Genomic DNA, 13,090 nt, shown 5'->3' with positions numbered 1-13,090 from the left:
AAAGATAAAACTTATTAGTGGAAAGGGATATAAATGATATTCCAGGAGGGGATAAACAACAATGAAAAAAATTAACTTTAAGAGGACACTATTTATGTGTTAGCAGTGACCTGATAAATTGAAGTAGTAAGAAAAAACTGTAGCTACATTAAGTGATGACTGTTCATAAAAAAACTTAAATTTAAATCCCTGAAGTACTTGCACTTGACTTCGAAAAGATCAGAAATAACATAATTATCATAAGTTAATAACCAATGTAAGAAAACAATGACAAGTTTAACACTTAAAAATCAGTATGGTGATATCAAAGGTATGAAGTGGTGAGGGCCTAGAGTAGGGTGGTAAAAATGGAAATATGAAAGACAGTCAAATCTCTAAGTAATTTCTACTTAGAGGAATCAAGAGGAGGTACTTAGGAATTAGATATGAGGGGTAAATAAGTAGAAGAAAAAAGAAATCAACAGTCAAAGACTAGTGGTACTACTGTCAAAAAGGAGAGTTTGGAAGGAAAATCAGTTTGTTATTTTGGCTTTTGGCGGGTGTGGGTGAGAGGGGATCTCGGGATGAGAGTAGGAACGACATACATGCAACTTGTAAGTAGAGATGTTTTAGACAAAATCAAATGACTGGAGATTGGGTAAGAGATCGAAATTTCAAGTTTTCAACTTGGAAGCTAAAGTCTAGTTAAAGACTAGAAAGTAGAATATTTCTTGAAGGCATTAAGTATGAAGAGAAAAGGAAAAGAATAAAGAACCTTGTGGGAAACTCATGGTTAGTGAGCAGGAAGAGAAGCCATAAAAGGATTAAAAAAGGAAAAAAAAAAAGAAAATCTTAATAGAACTAAAAGGGTAGTGGCATTAAACCAACACAGGTGTACTCTGATCTCCTGGCAGAAAGCTATCCAGAATGCAATATGAAATCCCCAGAAATGCTGCACTGTGGGAACACAGAATGTGATACAGGGTCTAGGACATCTCAACAATGGATCTGGTAGCAAAACATGCCCATGACTTCTCTCTACTCCCAAAGACAACAAATTCCAAAATTTCAATGTCACGAATGATCTAAAGTGGCATCCCAAACCTCAGTCAATCATGTATCTCAATAATTGGTTTAGAGAATAGTTATTGTAGTCATTAACTGACTTAAATAAATTTTCAAAAATCTATAAAGAATCATCAGTACCCCAATTTAACTAACTGAAGGGCTCTGAAATAAAAATATTGTAATAATTTTCAAGCCAAGTCAAATGAAAGCTAATTTCTTACTATTTCAAAGAATTCTTCCACACACCCAACTGTACCAAAAGCAACTGATTAAAACTGTTTTAAAGTAATATTTATACAATGTCAAACAACTGGTTACAAAATCACTTTAGATGAAATGACAGACTGATAACCACCAAAATACTGTACTATAAAGCAGCCAAATTTTCAAAAGTCAAGTTGAATGATGTATTTTCATATTTGGTGAGCTATAATCAATCAGCTCTTATGGATTTCCACTTAAAATGGTAATAAAAAGTTTAGCCAACTCAATTTATATTTTATTATTGCAGTGTTCCATTCTCCTATAGTTAAAAAGTGACATATTGAGGATGCTGGCCTGCTTTTGGCACTAAACAGCTACAAGCAACTGATCCTAATGGTTTTAAGTTTGAGCATTTGGCAGGACTATTTGATAAACTGATACTTTCCCTCTAAGTGTTTTCCCCTTCTGACCTAGATTTTTTTTTCCTTCTATTTCTCTTTTAGAAAAATCTACATTTTGACAAACCTTTCTAGATCTAGTCATTAGATAATTCATACATTAAAAAAAAAGAATATTTCAATTTGGAACACTGTCTCCATGAAGCTTATTAGTAACAAGATTTCAAATAAAAATTCAGATACATGTTGCCACTGACATATAGTTAGCTACTTTGCATTCAACAGGTGGCCACAGAGGTTGCTGTCACTACCACAGATCCATCTCCACTCCTCCTTCCTCCCATCACCTGAGACCAGGAGGCTATTGCCACGAAAACCGTATCAGGAAAAAAGAGGCATTTCTGAATTTCAGCAAGTGAAAAGCAAGCATACCAAGGGAACAGGACAGTGTAGGCTGCTACAATAGAAGAGCAGACTCTGTGGAGAGAAAGAGGAAAAGGATGTGAGATGGGAATATGGAAAGGAGGTACAAACATTACAAAAATTACTTTAGCCACTTGAGATTTTTATCTAACGTCAAGCTTATGCCCAAAAGGTTGAGGAGAAAATGTCATTTTTCTACCCACACTCTAAGGAACTAAAAAATTAATGCAAGAAATTAAAATTATTGCTGGTTATTAGCCTAGAAACCTACCCACCAGTCATAAGTTTTTATGAGAAAATGGATTCCAAGTTTCAAACGCATTCAACCAATATCTGAGTGCAGTAAACAAGATAGACATGGTCCCAGCTCCCATGTCCAATGGGAAAATAACTAAAAGAAGGTAAACAAGCAAATAACATTACACACTGTGATGGGCACTATGGAGAAAACAAGGTATGGAGCTAGGAAATAGTTGAGGGCGCATATTTTATTAGATAAGGTGATTGAAGACTATGAAGACGAAGCATTTATACCAAATTCAGAGGAATAGAAGGAGCTAGCCATCCCAAGAGCAAGAGGAAGAACAGTCCAAGAAAGGGAGAACAGGCCCTGACCCAAGAGTGAGCTTATTTTTCTTATTCATACCTCTGGGATCACTATGGCTGGGCAGTAGTAAACCATATGAAAGAGTGGGATAAAATAAAGTTTGAAAAGCCAGACAATGCAGAGGTTTATAGACTTTGGCAAGGAGTTAAGATTTTATTCTGATGTTATAGAAAGCCATCAATTAGCTTGAAAAGATTCCTATAATTTTGTAGCACAGCCTATTTGTTAACTGAGGAAATGCTTTGATAAATTGTAACAGTAAAAGTGAGTATTTTAAACGTTTAAAAATTCTCATCACCTGGAATTCAGTTTATGTTAATACTGATCACTGTCCTATACCTATTGTAACCTTTCCACTTGTAGTCAGCAAATACCCCTCCTCTGCTATAACCTGGCTCAAATGTGATACTCCTTTCATAGCACTTCCCACATTTTGAACTTTTTTGCTAGATGTCGTTGTTTTTAGTCTTTTCCCCACACTGGTATGTAAGACACAGGAGTGCAGGGGCCTTGCATGTCTTAATATTCTTTTCCCAGAATCTCAGACCATACCTAACATCAGGTAGGTAATCAGTACTTATTTGTGGAACAATGAACAAATATGGTTCATCTAGTATTTAATGAACACCTAGTTGCTCTAGACCCTTGAGGAAACAGAAGGATTGAAATATGCCATCCATGCTCTCAAGCTCAAAGTAGTGGTGGGGAGTCTTGTAAACAGCTAAGTTATACTGTGAACAAACTGTTGTGGGAGTCCAGAGGAGGGGGCACATATGGTCTACCCAAATTCTTCTTTGTGCAGGCATGAATATTTATGTGAAAAGTCCAACAAAGGTACAAAAAATAAAATCAGAGATATTTAATGAATACCTTTACTAAAATTATACAAAATTCGTGGACCTTAAATCTATGATGTAGAACATCTGTGCTTATAGCAGCTGAGGAAATAGCATGCTGCCTACATTATTCCTGTGTTCAGAACTGGGGAACACCTGACAAGTATCACACTAAAAAAGGAATCTCCAACTGCTCAGCAGAGCATAAGGTAAGCTTACACAATATCCAACCTGTAGTGTGAAATTCCAGAATTCCCATCCTCCCATGTCTAAGGGTTCCAAGTTTTGAGCTGTGCTGATTCAGCAGTATGTTTATAGTCCTCTCACAGGAATTGGTGACTACACAGCTCTTTCCACTTTTATGGCACGACTAGAGGAAAATACTAATGGCGAACAATATTTGGGAGGCAGAGCAAATCATAAAAAGCAAGTTAAAAAAAACCTAATAGGATCACAGGATTACATTCAGCATTATCTAACAAGTGCTACATAGAACAAGTTAGCAAAAACAAAAGCCTTTTCAGCAGACTTGGAAGCTAAACAGTACTGTGTAACACAATTTAGATCTACTGTTTTGCTGAAGTGAAATCTTGCATTCCTTAAAAAAAAGGAAGCAACTTCCTCTAGAAACAAACAAACAAAGCCAAAGCCTAGCATTTTGTGGATTGTTTTCCTATTCCCTTGAAAGAGACAGCACAGCGTGACCCTCAAAAAGAACATCACCAGCACTTTAGCCAGCTTAAAGAAGTCTACTGCTGCCTAGAAAACACATTGACTATGCAATAAAATATAATTGGGGTTATAAAACAAGTTTACAGTTAAATATCAAACATAATAGTGTTTATAACGTAAATTTTAAGAGACTGGGTGTGGGAGAGGAAGAAGAATGAAGTTATGAAACCACAGTTGTAAATATTCAATAATAATCTATTAACTGGACAACAAATAAAGACACCTTTGTCAGAACAGGTTAATACAAGAGGCATATTTATCTAGCTTATTTCTTAAATGGCAGGGTTGTAAAGACAAGTTGTACAAGGGGCTTCTGACTAGCTTTTGCTCAGCACAAAACGAATATGTAGCAAACTGCTTTTAGAACTTCAATTTCTGGAATTTTACGTGAACGCCAATGGTTCTAAAGTCCTTACGCCCTAAATGCCTTCACCAGTCTTACTCGGGTTGTTAGTCAGTTCAACACCTCCACTGAACACATACCTACTAGTATGAGAGTAGAAACCGAATCTTTATTCTTTGTTCACATACAAGACACTAACATTTGTTTAAAGATAATTATAAATTTGCCTACTACCGTAACAAGGATTCATCAATGAACTGAGACTTCAAGCAAAATTATATATTAATACCAATGATGCAAAACGTCAAAAATGACATAAAAACGCCAAGCACGGAAATGAAGAAAAAACAAGTTAAACGTAAAGATCCCATTCATCCAGTATTCTTGGAACACCGGCAAAGACTACCAAACCCTCCTGTCCTTTCTCCTTCCAAGAATACTGCTGAAATAAACCCTAGCTGGCAACCTCAGAGCTTGTCAATATATCCTGAAATTTCTAGAAAAGTTGCTGACCAAGAAGTGCGGCCCTAGCCACGAATCACCAGCACCGTATTGCAAATGGAAGGCAAATCCGGCACAGGATGTAATTCGTTTGTGGACCTGGCAGCACCTGAGCAGGAGGGTGTGGACCTGAGAGCCAAGGTCGGTTCCGCGCGGGCAGCGCCCTCGGCCCGCCCAGTCCGGGCCGCCGAGGTTTTCCCCACCCCGACTCCCAGCACAGCAGCCCCCGGACTCTACCGCTGGCAATGCCCCACATCAATCTCTCCATCCGGGGCCACAGGAGCAGTCGCCCCTCGCCCTCCCCACAAGCGCGCGCGAGGCAGGACTGCGTTTGCCTCGCTCGAGTCCATCCATACACAGCTATATTCCAATGCCCCACCCCAGAGCTTGCAGCCATCTCTCCAGCCCTCTTGAGAGTCGTGCCCCCGGACATATCCTTCACACCCTGGCCGTTTTCCCAAGACCGAGCCCCGCAGCCTTACCCCGGCCCCCAAAAGCACACCCCTGGAAACAGACCTCCGCCTCCAGCCGACTGGGTGACTCTGATCCGCGGCAGCACGTTCACGACACTTTCGCGATTGCCGTAAAGGGATATAGGGTCGGAACAGGCGGCGGCGCGAGCGCGCACCTCCGCGTGGTGAGCGCGCCCCGGGGCCGGCTTAGCTGCTCGGGTGCGCGCGCCTCGGGGCCCTGCACCATCTCTCTCCTGCCGGCAGCCTCCGGAGTCGGCAGTCCATACGGGCAGGGTCATCCAAGCAAGGTAGGCCAAAAAGGGGATGAGGACCGGCCCCAGTTCCCACTAAGGGGTGTGTATCAGAGAATGGGATCGGGCGGGTAGGGACGCGGACGCTGCCGGGAGCCCCCCACCCCCGTGGTGGGCGTGCGAGTCACGTGCCAGCTCGCCCTGCCTCCAAAGACTACGCTGAGCGACGCGCGGGAGAGGGACCAGGTGCTAGCCGGAGCCGCGGGCGGGCTGCGAGGGGGCCTTGGGGAGGGGGGGGGGGGCTGGCCGGGAGCGGGTGCAGGCTGGGCTCAGGTCTCTGCTACTCACCTTTACGTCCGGGTTCTTGCTCTCTCTCCCCCACGCTCCCCTCCTCTCCGCGCCCCGTTTGCCCCAAGCCCGACCGAGCTCCGCCTCCCGCATCTTTTCCCGGCACCAAACAACGCGTTAATCCAGCTCTTCGTCCAAGTGCTTCGCGCTTCCGGAAGAAGGCAGCGGTGGGTCTAAATAATTCTTTGGTTTTATTTGTTTTAAGTGGTTACCGAGAACCTTAGCCCCAGTCCCACGAAACACTGTGGTTGAGTATGCATTCCCTTTGTTACCCCTGGGCTCAGATTCCTTTTTGCAGGGGGCGGGGGAAGGGGGAGGAAGGTTTGAAATTGAGGTATGTGGTGACCTTGTGTTTACGCGAAGCTCAAGTCTACGCGGAGTTTTGTCGCGGGGGGCCCAATACAGAAAGGTAAATGGCTGGTCCTTTGTATCCTCACAACCGTGCTTACATTAGGATACATTTACAAAACACCACATTTTCCCAGTTCTCCCAATTTATATTTGTAAATCAGTACCCAAATGCAGCTCTAATTTGCCGTGCATCATCAGATTCTCCCCGACTTCTCTCCCTGTACATTTGATCCAACTTGTAAAACAGTTACTTAATTTTCTAGACTATTTAATTTTTAACCGTTACGAAAATATTACATTTGTTAGAAGGCCAAATTAGAGTTTAGAAAAATAACCATTTACTATTATGCTTTGCATTGGGCATGATTCTGTGTACCTAGGGCTTTATTTCTTCACTTGGAATATCCAGAATTCACTTTTTTATTGTTCCTAAGCAGTCACCACTTAGAGGAGACAGCGTAAGGAATTCATCTTTTTACCGGTGGCATTTAAATATTTGTGAAATTCAAAAATTGTAACTGCAGTTCTGATTCACGGATCTTCAAGGAAAGCAGAGGTAGGTGAGAGATACAAGAACATTTTGTTAAACACTTTCACTACTATATGAAGGTTATTCCTGCATATTTTCAAGTCTCTTGAAAAGTTTCTTAAATTGTTAACCATTAAAATTCTAATTTTGCTTGCTGGCACTTAGCCAGCCATGCTTCCAGCTTTCCAGTGTGATAATACATAGGCAATAGTAGTCTTCCTCACCTAGTCGGTGCACTTAAATTTCTCAGTAGTCCTTAGCAGACTGGTAAACTATTTCAAGCCCTGCTTTTCCTCTGAATTGTCAGTTTAGATAACTAGAACCCTCAAAGCCTAAGGAGATAGGAATCCAAGATGATTCATATATACAAAGAATGAAGTGTTGTCATTCCCCATCCCTGTGGCTAATTGTGGTTGGACAGAATCGATAAATCACCTTTCATTGTTATATTGTATGCTTACTCTGTACTACTCTAAGGAACAGCTACCTTACAAATCAGAATACTGAAACTCAGAGAAGCTAAGTAACTTGCCAGAAATCATACAGCTGGGATGTGATAAAGCTAGGATTTGCACTTAGATAAACCTGATCTTACAGCTGTGTTCTTTCCATTGCATCACAGGGACTAGTCAGTGCTTTATTTGGCTTAATAATAAGCTATCATTCTTTTCTCATTATTGTCTTTCCTTCTGTGGGAAGGAACTCAGTGTTTTTCATTTTATTTTATCCTTTTTGAGATCAGCAAAAGATGTCTAATGTGAGAAAGGATGAGAAAATTGATATCCCAGATTTAAAATATTATTTAACTCCAGATGGTACATCATTATAAAATACACAAGTATCAACTCTTTAAAGAAACAGAAAAAAACGTTAATAATGATATAGCATAGTGTTCTATCCATGAACAATATTGGTGCATTGACTTGAAATTTTACATGTTGTTAAAGCCTGTGGGTTGAAACAACCTCTATTTTCTTTGTATATGTATTTCAGGATTTACAAAAGGTGAAGGTTTGGGCAGATTTGAAGACTGGTATTTTGAGAACTTGTAAAACAGGTAATTTGTCTTTTACATTCTAAAAGAGGAACAAACATTTATTGACCACTTATGAGAGCATCTTTACATATATTATCTTATTTAGTTCTTGAATAAACCTCTCTGAAGCGGGTATTATTTTATTTTATTTTTTTTACTTTTTGCTTTATAACAAATTTAATCAGTTATACATATGCATATGTTCCCATATCCCCTCCCTCTTGCGTCTCCCTCCCACCCTCCCTATCCCACCCCTCCAGGCAGTCACAAAGCACCGAGCTGATCTCCCTGTGCCATGCGGCTGCTTCCCACCAGCTATCTACCTTACGTTTGGTGAAGCGGGTATTATTTTAGACCATTTACTAAAAGCTGCCGGTATCAGCAATGTGTTTAGGTTCTTGTGCTATGTCAGTGTAATTCCTGCAATAATTATCCAGCTCAGTCCAATAGAACTTTTCCATGATGATGGAAGTGTTCCATATTTTCACCCTCCTACATGGTAGCCACTAGACACCTGTGGCTTTTGAGCACTTGAAATGTGTCTAGTACAACTGAGGAACCGAAATTTTAAATTTTATTTTATTTTAATCAATTGAAATTTTAATTTAAATAGCCACATGTGGCTAGTGGTGACTATATTAGACAGTGCAGCTTTTACCAATAATGTTATTGCCATTTTTCAAAGGAGAAACTGGTTCAGAGAAATTAATGAAGTTTGCCCAAGTTTGCACAATTCTATTTTTAAAAAAAACGTTTTTTGGGGCTTCCCTGGTGGCGCAGTGGTTGAGAGTCCGCCTGCCGATGCAGGGGACACGGGTTCGTGCCCCGGTCCGGGAAGATCCCACATGCTGCGGAGCGGCTGGGCCCGTGAGCCACGGCTGCTGAGCCTGCGCGTCCGGAGCCTGTGCTCCGCAACGGGAGAGGCCACAACAGTGAGAGGCCAGCGTACCGCAAAAAATAAATAAATAAATAAATAAATGAAATAAAATAAAAAAACGTTTTTGAGCAGAAAAATGTTTTAGGACTGTTAATTTGGCAGTGCACATAGAATGGATGGAGGGGAAGAAAAAATTAGGCCAAGAGAATTGAGAATCTGATTTGAGTGTTTACACTGGCAACTAGGAAGAAGAATGGTTGCCAATGACTGAAGGTAGAAATGTTGTCATTTAGTGACAACATGTGAGGGCTTTGGATGAGAGAACCTAAGGTTACTCTGAGGCCTTAGAATCTGGATAGCCTGGAAAAACAGTAGTACGAACAGATCTTCCTCCACTTACAATGGGGTTATGTCTCAATAAACCCATTGTACGCTGAAAACATCGTAAGTTGAAAATGCATTTAATACATATAACCTATGGGAACATGGTAGCTTAGCCTAGCCCACCTTAAACATGCTCAAAACACATTAGTCTACAATTGGGCAAAATCATCTAATACAAAGCCCATTTTATAATAAGGTGTTGAATATCTCATGTAATTTATTGAATTCTGTACTGAAAGTGAAAAACAGAATGGTTGTCTGGGTACAGAATGGTGGTAAGTGTATCAGTTGTTTACCCTTGTGAGTTTTGTGTCTGCCTGGGAGCTGCATCTCGCTGTCACAAGAATATTGTACTGCATATCACTAGCCTGGGAAAAGGTCAAAATTCAAAGTAAGGTTTTGATTGAATGTTTATTGCTTTTGCACCATCATAAAGTGGAAAAATTCTAAGTTGAACTGTCGTAAGTCAGGGATCGCCTGTACTGTTAACTGAAATGGAAAAATAATGAACCTTTTTGGGGTTTACGAGGATTTGGTTTGGGTTATTGAGTAATTTTTATGAGCAAGGCCCTCTTCTCTGCTTGGGCAGAGAACTGAAATCCCTCATCAAGGATTTTATCCACTTCAGACACCCTCCCAGACTTTTATACTATGGAACATAATGAGCTGTAACAGATGTGCAAATCAAGTGTTCTCAGAGGAAGGGGTGTTTATTTCCAGATGCAAAGGGATTAGGGAAGGTTGTGTGTGGAAGATGGTATTTCAGCTCGATTTTGAAGAATAGGAAGGATTTGGACATGAAAAAACAATTAAAGGAAGAGGTCATGTGGGAATTCCCTGGTTGCCTCATGGTTAGAATACCCGGCTTTCACTGCCGTGGCCAGGTTCAATCCCTGGTCAGGGAACTGAGATCCCCGTGAGCTGTGTGGGGTGGCCAAAAAAAGTAAAATAAAATAGGCTCTCCCATTCTCCCTAGAGGAAGACAGTGCTTTCCCCCAACTTTGAAATGAACCATTGCCTACTTGCCCCTCCAGTGAAATCCTCTGACATCTATCTCCACCACTCCCACTCTCTTCTCTGACATTATCTACTACTCTGGAACCTGGGTGGGACCATAACTTCCCAACATACCTGAGACTAATGCGACCCACAGAATTCTGGGAGTTGTAGTGTTTGGGTTTTTTTTTTTTTTGAAAAAAAAAGAGGTCATACTTCTAGCAATGGGGTGGACAAAATGTTTTGAAAATCCCTTTTGCCAAAACACCGAAATGCTGAATATATTAGCCTTGTAAATGCATAGCAGTTCACGTAGGAAAGAAACAGAAATTCTCAGGACTAAGAAGTCGAAGAGAGCTGACACCAGAGTAATAAACCAGTAGTGTGTCTCTTTTGGGGCCTTTGAAATAAAGTACAATCAAAGGTAAATGATAGGTTCCCCCTGCTCACCACCCAAGGTAGAGAGATAGAATTCATACCCCTTTGACCTCCCAGGTGTACAACTTCCAGAGACACCATTCACATGATATAGTTTGTGTAGATGATGCCTGTGTGTCAGGGGATGACTTTTTCATAAAAAGTAAAATGTAAATATTTCTACTTGAAATTGTACAACTCATGGCCTTGGAGAACCACCTCCCCCCAAATCAGCCAGGACCCTCAAAAATCTATACACTCAATGAAAGGTGGGCTAGGAAAAATACCTCCTTCCTGGCAAAGGGGGATCACAAAGAAATTTGTTCATTTTCACCACAGCTCCAGGTGGGGGAATAAAGATACCACATAAGAACTTGAAACTACAGGGCCTGTCATCACTCAGATTCAGGGTTCAAATTTACTTATCTATATGGTCTAAAAAACCTGGAAGCCAAGAAATTAAAAGTCGCCCCAGGTTCGTAATGTGCCAGAGTGCCTGGCAAAAGTAAATACAGACCCTCCCTGGAATGATTCACCCTTAATCTAAGCCTCTTAGAATATTCCCTGTTAAGATCATCCAAACAGGAGTTCATAGTCAAAAACAGAAAAACATGTACAAGGCTGGCAGAACCAACAAATACGGAAATAGACTCCTAAAGATTTTAGAATCAAATTTATCAGAAACAAAATAACATTTAAAGAGATGAAAGGAGAAACATGAAAGATTTTAGAAGTTAATCAAAATTTATTGAAATTGAGAATTATTGTCCCAGAAACTTATGTTGGGGAAAGTCCTATAGGAACTTGGCAAGGAACTGTCATGATTAGCTAAACAGAAGAGTAAAATTGATGGAATGTTAAGGGCTGACAGGAAAAAAAAACCAGAGGAGATTATGACAATTCAGACAGGAAATTACTCAAATCAAGTGTATAATGGTGACTTTAGGGATAAAGGAAAAGAAACTTATTTGGCAAGATTTAGATGTACATATTTTAGCAGCAAGTCAGATGATCAGAGTAAATGACAAGTACAAGTCAAAAATGGCTGAGGTTTTATTATCTGGAAGGTCAGTCTGAGATGAGGAAGCTGAGCACATTGGAGGAGTGTGGAGATTAGAATTGTAAGTTTTTACAGAGTCCTTGTGAAGTACTAAATTTCAGTCCAGAACACTGAAAAAATACTCCTCCAAATACGAAATTATTTTCACATGCGTAGGAGTAATTATAATTTGAAAATATTTCTGTATTTATTTTTTTAAATTAAATGTATGAAATACATTAATATTTTCTAATTCATATTATTGACCTCTTATTACTTACTAACATCGTCAGTCTGGAATTTAAGGGAAAAAATGATGATGAGTGATATGGGCATATGTAGGCCCTTTCAAGTTTATTGAGGAAGATAAAACCAAACAAGCAAGTAACAGTTAAGTGTGATGAATGACCTGGTTGGGAAAGTGAGCCTGCTGTTGGGAACAAAGCAGGTACACTCAGCTGAAGCTAGAAGAGCTGAGGCTTGAAAATGTATAGCAGTTAACTGGTGGTAGTGGGGCAGGAGGGTGACACCATAGTAGTCTAGTCATCCAGGCAAAACAACGTGCACCAAGTTTCAAAGGTGCGCAAGAGGGCATGACACACTTGACGATCTGAAAGAAGTTTGCTGCGGCAGTATAGCATGGTGATTGGTGTTAGACTGGAACTGCCTGAGTTTGAGTCCTGTCTCTACTGCAGCCCTATGACCTTGGGCAATTCTCTTAACCTCTATAATTCTGTTGTGAGGAGTAAACGAGATCATGTATTTAAGGTGTTTAGTAGCCTTGCTGACACAGTAAACACTGTGTTTGCTTTTGTAATGATGATGAAGATGATGATAGCTAGGGCAAGGAACTAGGAGCAGACAGAGAACTGGCCGGAGAGGAATACAGAAAGGTTAAGTAGAGATTGGACAATAAAAAGAGCTTATAGACATGTTAAGGAGGAAGGACAATTTATAAGGGCATAGGGGAGGCACTAAAAGGTTCTTTGGAGGAGAATAAAGTGGTCAGGTTGGTATTTTAGAATTAGAAGGCTCATTCTGATTTTTAAGTCAAGTCTAGGTGGTTATAATAATTATCTGGTCAAGAAATGATGGTGGTTTAAGTAGGGTAGTGGCAGTGAAGATGGGGGGAAGGGGTAGATTTGAGGAAATTTAGGAGGTGGAATAAAGAGCCCTTGGTACTTGGTTATGTGTGGAAAGATGGAGGAGAAAGATAGTGTCTAGATATGGCAAATGGGTGAATCTTGGTTTCATTAACTGAGAAACTGAAGGAGAGCAGGTGTCAGTAGATGGTGTGGGGGCCAATGAGAAGTGAAACA

This window comes from Hyperoodon ampullatus (assembly GCF_949752795.1).
Source record: "Hyperoodon ampullatus genome assembly, chromosome: 2".
NCBI lineage: Eukaryota > Metazoa > Chordata > Mammalia > Artiodactyla > Ziphiidae > Hyperoodon > Hyperoodon ampullatus.
The sequence above is the reverse complement of the archived record's forward strand: the minus strand, read 5'-3'. Positions refer to the sequence as shown.